Source organism: Herpailurus yagouaroundi, unplaced genomic scaffold, assembly GCF_014898765.1.
Source record: "Herpailurus yagouaroundi ecotype Mexico unplaced genomic scaffold, PumYag 246, whole genome shotgun sequence".
In the NCBI taxonomy this organism is placed as follows: Eukaryota; Metazoa; Chordata; class Mammalia; order Carnivora; family Felidae; genus Herpailurus; species Herpailurus yagouaroundi.
The window spans coordinates 681403-687878 of NW_024412463.1; positions in this window are offsets into that span (position 1 = coordinate 681403).

Consider the following 6476-nt stretch of genomic DNA (forward strand, 5'->3'; position numbering starts at 1 on the left):
GAATGCGACATCCTAGAGGTGGCCCCATGCATATTTGTGACTAAATATTATAAAAACGTGTCTGTGAAAATGTCTATAAGTGCATGTGTCTGGACATTTGGATATAAATGATACGTAAATGTGTGTATATGGATATATCTTTATTTAAAATGTTAATATTTTGTTTATCATGCATTTTTGCATTCATGTTGATTTTTAAAAATAGGATTTATCTCAATTACTGAGTTTTTTTGGTGCCCTCTTACATTTTATGCCATGGCAAGTGCCTTACTCTCCTCACCTTAGTCCTGGCCCTACTCTGGCCCAGGGATGGAAAATGAATGTGGGGGAGGCTGGCTGAGGCAAGGGAAGCCTTTCCTTCCAGTTTCTTCCAGCGTCTGTGCTCAACCAGAATCCAAACCCAGTCTGAGCACTTCCTGTTCCTTGAAGATAAGATCTACTGAGTGCTGACTACATACCAGGGACTTGCATACATTACTTCGTTTTATTCTTACAACCAGCTTCTGGTGTAGATATTTGTTCATTTGATTGAACATATATTTATTTAGGGCCTACTATGTGCCGGGAGTACCGTTTGGTATTCCTGCTCATCCAGCATCTATGCCTTATTTTTCTGGTAACAGCATCCCAGTTTTTCTTTAGGGAACCTAGTCTCTTCCCCTCACAGTCCAAGTGGTTCAACCTGGGCTTTCTGTACCCCTCCCCCAGCTCCACAGGTAGGCATGCAACTTGGGCGGCCCAATCAGCATAGTCTATCCCTCCGGCTATAGAGATGGAGAGATTGAGTATGGGATGAGCCTATGACCCACATTGTTCCAGAGTGAATTCTGGCTCTTTTTGCTGCCTTTTTGGGGAAAAAAGAGCTCTCTTTCAACTAAGATTTGTAGCAATACGAAAGGTATAACCCTGGAGCTCCTAGTGAAGGTCCGGTACACGGAGAGGGGTAAAAAACTGAGCCCTTATAACATTTTTAGAGCTCCTAGATCCAGCCATACCTGAAGCCATTACCCTAAGACTTTCCAGTTCTAAGACTTTACTTAAAAAACTTTTTTTAATTAAGCCGGTTTGAGAGGGCATCTGAAATCCTGTGCTTGGCATCTTTATACATTATCTCCTTGAATTCAGAGATGAACTCTGTGAAAAAGGGGCTAGGATTACAAACAAACTGAGCCTTAGGGGGGTAAGTGGCCTGTCCAGGGTCACACAGCAGGTCAGTAGCTGGAGCTTGGACTTGAACCCAGGTCGTTCTGACTCCTGAGACTTTCTTCCATTCCACATTGTCTGAGCTCTGGACAAGAGGGTCTGTGGGGGTAATAGACAAAAGAACTGAGTCTCAAATTAGCCACCATTTTGCTGTGTGACCTTGATCAAGTAATTTCTTCAATATGAGCCTCAGGCTCCCCATTTGTGAAATGGGGAAAGTGGTGGTGGCTATCCCACTAGGTTGTCGTGAGGGTTAAATGTGATAACCAATGTAAGTAAAGTGCTTAGAACAGGGCTGGGCTTGAAGCAGTGAGCATGAGCTGTTGTTACCATGGCTCTTTTTCTGAGGGAAGGAAGTGGGTCTGGGGGCTTCCCCCCTTGCCCACAGCCAACGTGCTCCCTGCCTCCCTGCTGGTCACAGGCTCCCAGCAGCCCTCAGGTGGTGCCCTCGCCCATCTCCTGCCAGATGCGCAGACCTGGCTCATTGACCCGGGAAGTGGGCACTTAAGAGCCACTTCCCCAGTTTCTCTTTTAATTTTCGTTACATAAATTTCACATGTCCTGGAATAGAGATCTTGAACGGCTGGACTCATTTGGAAATCGAGTCTGCAAAGGACCTCATTTATATTAATGGGGCCTCGAGTCTGGCTTGTAGGGAGGCTGAGACAAGGATGGATGGTAGGGACTCCCGGGCTGAGCTGCTCCAGGCCGAGCCCAGACGCTGCTTTGGATAAGCAGATGCCTATAGACTTAGGCTGGGAATCATTCCTATTATGTGGGAGGCTCCTGGATGCAAGGACTGTGTTGCTATCTGGCTTACCTCCCTCAGTGGCTGCCCACTGCTCAAAGTAACCTGCTTGACAAGGTGCTGTGTGATGGGCCCCAGCTGACCTCTCCCATGTCCTACCTACCCCTCTTCTCATACATCCCTCTCCAGCCAAGATGGCCTCCTGAGAGTATTCCTGCCTCAGGGCCTTTGCACTTGCTGTGCCCGCTGCCTAAAATGCCATTCTGCCAGCTCTTGGTGTGGATGGCTCTTTTCTGCCAATCAGATCTCGTCTTATGATCACCACCTCTTGGGAGGCCTTCCCTGATTGCCCATCTAGAGTCCTCAGTCACCCTGTATCTTACAGCTTACAATCTGGTGCAGAGAGGGATAAGCCACAGTAACAAACACACATTACTGACTATGACAAGGACTTTACAGGACAGAACACAATCAGCCCTCACCAAAGCCCTTGGAACTAGCTGTTTCTAGTACTAGTTCAGGTAGCACAGAGAGGTGAAATAACTTGCCCAAGTTTACACAGCCAGAAACTAGAGGAGCCAGGATTTGAACGCAGGCCATCTTGCTCCCACATTGGCTGGGTTAACCAGCTCACTGAAATCACAGGAAGTTAGAGCCTCCTGCTGTAAGGGCTGCACTGGTGTAAGCTCAGGAGGCCGTGGGAGGCCAGGGAAAAAACCTCCTGATCCTGCCTTTGAAGGATCAACAAAACTCCCTAAGAGGTGGTGCCTTAGCTGTGTCTGGAATTTATTTATTTTTAAGTTTACATTACAGCTTAAGAATTTTTAACATCTCCACACTGTCCACAGCTAAATTTTTAAGTAATGCATATTATTCCGGGGAGAGACAGTGCTATTCATCATTCTGGGCAGGTGTGTGCTTGCAATTTTGATGTTCTCCCAAATGCTCCAAGGATCGACTCCCTAAGCTTAGTGAGGCAATGGAGGCCTTAAAAGCTTGGGCTCCAGACCTGGTTTCAAATCCCAGCTCCTCCCCTTGGCTCCAGGGGCGTCTCCAAAGTCACTAAGGTGGTTCAATCATCGATAACCAGAAGACCCTGCCCCCTGCCCCTCCACGGTCTATGCGGTGGTGCCAGGTGAGAGCCAGGCTCCCCAGGCCCAGGAGAGGCTGAGTTGACCTCCTCTCCTGCTTGGCAGGTCCTCGGAAATTAGGTTGGTTTAAGAAAATAAAGAAATGTGGCATTTCAATGAGAACTCGTAAGAGTAGTTGGTTCTGCAGAGGGAAACTGGGTGGTGAGTGAACGGGGTGTGAGGGAGATTCTCCTTGCGTACCCTTTCATACCTTTCCAATTGGCATCTCTTGAAATTATTACCTGGTAAATAAGTAAACATTAAAAAAAAAAAAACTTGAAGGGAACGTACGATTTTCACATACCTCTGTGGATTAAGCTTCATTTAGTGTGTTCATTTTCTTTACTCACCTCAACAACCTGGGAAGTAATGTTTGCCCCTGCCTGACAGCTGAGGGAATTGAGGCCTGGAGGGGGGAGGCAGGGCCTTGCCTAGGGTCACATGGTAAGTGAATTAGTGCCTGACTTGACACTCCAACCCAGGCCTCCTGACCTTCTCTCCAGGCTGCCTCTTCCCCACCAGGGACCATTTCCTCCATCAGTGGAAGCCACGTTGAGGTGTGGATTGAGGGGTGCTAATACCGTAGAATGGGTATACCTCAACTCATCGTGATCTGGGTTCAAATCCAGGGTCTGTCACTTGCCTGTTGTGGGACCTTAGGTAAATCACCAAACCCCTGGGGACCCAGTTCTTCAGTGGCCAGCCTGCAAGATGGCGTCCAATGATTCCCGTCTCCTCCTTTTCACTCCTTTGGGTCATCTCCTTCCACAGTGAATAGGGCTGACCTGTGTGGCCTATAGGATATTGCAGAAGGGGCAGTGTGTGTGTGACTTCCAAGTCTGGATAATAAAAAGACAAGACAGTGGAGTATTATTGAGCCTTAAAAAGGAAGGGAATTTTGACACAGGAGACAACATGGATGAACCTTGAGGACATTATGGTGAGTGAAACAAGCCGGGCACAAAAGGACCCATACTGCGTGATTCCATTTATGTGAAGTACTGAGAGCTGTCAAAGTCATAGAGATGGAAAGTAGAGGTGTGTTGGGGCGCCTGGGTGGCTCAGTCGGTTAAGCATAGGAATCTTGATTTCAGCTCAGGTCATGATCTCACGGTTCGTGGGCTTGAGTCCTGTCAGTGGGGAGCCTGCTTGAGATTCTCTCTCCCTCTCTCCCTGCCCCTTCCCTGCTCACTTACTCTCTCTCTCTCTCTCTCTCTCAAAAATAAATAAACTTAAAAAAAAAAAAAAAAAGAAAGTCAAGGCTGGTTTCCAGGGGCTGCATGGGGGGAGAGAGTGGGGAGTTCTTGTTTAATGGGGACAGAGTTCAGTTTTGCAAGATGAAAAACTCTGGGGATGGATGCTGGGGATGGTTGCACAACAGTGTGGGTATAATTAATGCCACTAAACTGCACATTTAAAAATGGTGGGGAGGGCTCCTGGCTGACTCAGCTGGTGGAGCATGTGACTCTTGGTCTTAGGGTTGTGAATTTGAGCCCCATGTTGGGTGTAGAGATGGCTTAAAAATAATCTTTGGGGAAAGAATGGCTGGGGATGGTAAAGTTTATATGATGTGTATTTTGTCACAAAAAAATAATTGGGAGGAAACACATTGTAGCTTCTGTCTTTCTCTTGGATCATTCACTCTGGGGAAGCCCCCACTGGTACATAAGGACGCTCAAGGACCCCTGTGGACCAATTCACCTGGTGAAGCACAGAGGCTTCCTGCCATCAGCTCTACATCTCAGCCTGATAACCATGTGGAGACGCCATCTTAGAAGTCCGCCCTCCACCGTCAAGGCTTCAGATCTGGCTGACATCTTCATTGTAACCTCATAAGTTCCAGAGTCACGCAGCTAAGCCACTCCCAAATTCCTGAGCCACAGACACTGTGTGAGATAATACTTATTGTTGTTTTGAGCCACTAAGTGTTGGGATAATTTGTTACTCAGCAGTAGATAACTGACATGTTTCCTCATCTGTAAAATAAGGATGATGTTCAGTTCACAGGGTTGTTGGTAATGATAATCTTATGATGATACCCACGATGATAATTTCACAGGTTGTATTTCATAGAGTTGTTGCTAAGAATTAGCAAATGCATGTAAAGTGCTTGGAACAGTGCCTGACATGCAGTAAACCTTCTGTAAATATTAAGTGGTATGGTTTCATGTGCTCCGTGATTTCTGGCATTGGTAGGAGCTCAGCCTAGACAATAGATCTCTATGAAAGAATGGATCTAGGCTTTATGTTGTAGTGGCAATAAAAATTGTGGTAGCTATGAGAGCTACAGCTCTATTCCAAGACTTGGGCTAAGCAATTTACGTCTTTTCATTGAAGCCCTCCAGCAGCCCCTTGAAGTGGATGCTATTATTTTCCTAGTTTACAGACTAGAAAACCAAGGTCCAGAGAGGGAAAATGACTTGCCCTAGGTCACACAGCAAGGAAGTGCCATAGCCAGAATTTGAACTCAGATGCTTCGGACCCCAAGTTTTCTCTTCGGCACCACTAGCCCAGGCTGCAGATTGACGTACCCTGCCTCCCACCCCAAAGCCCATTGTTCTCCCTCACCATTTCCTGTTCATCAGCACAGCGGTAAAATTGCCAACACATCTGACCAGCAAATAATTTGTTCCTGCGTCTCCCTTCTGCAAATGTCAAGCTCCCGTTCCCTCCGGAGACCTCTTCTGATTCCAGTGTCCTCTCCCAGACCCACTCCTTCCATATCCAGGGTTGGGAACAAGAAGAACACACACATCCAGAAAAGCACAAAACTGCCTGCTCAGCCCTCGTTCCCTGTGGTGTCTCCTCAGAGGCAGCTTAATTAGCCCCAAACCTTTGCAGCCAGGCACTTCCAAACACGCCGCCAGCTGGCTCCTCACAAAAGCTCTCCTAATATTTGCTGTGGGGACATGTGGCCATCAGGAGGGGCATGTCCCCAGACAGGCGATGAGCTCAGGACATGGGCATCGCCACACCTGCTCCTCTCCCCGAGGAGGCGGGGGGAACAGTTGGGTAACCCCTGATAACACAGCCTTTTCTGAGTCTGTGTGTGTACTTGTGTATGGGCAGGAGGGCAAATGGGGCCTCGAGGGAGGGACAAGGGTGCTTGCACCTGCAGTGTGCTAGTGGCTGTGCTGGGTCTGCTTTCTCCCATGTCACTGCTTCTCAGCTATTTCTGAATTGCAGGAAGAAGTACATTTTTTCGCTATGACCTGTAACACACACAATTGAAAGGGAAGTTTCCTGAATCTGTACCCACATTATGAGCAATGCATGTTCTGTTCTATTCTATTCTGTTCTATTCTATTCTGTTCTATTCTATTCTATTCTGTTCTATTCTATTCTATCCTGTTCTATTCTATTCTGTGCTATTCTATTCTATTCTGTTCTGTTCT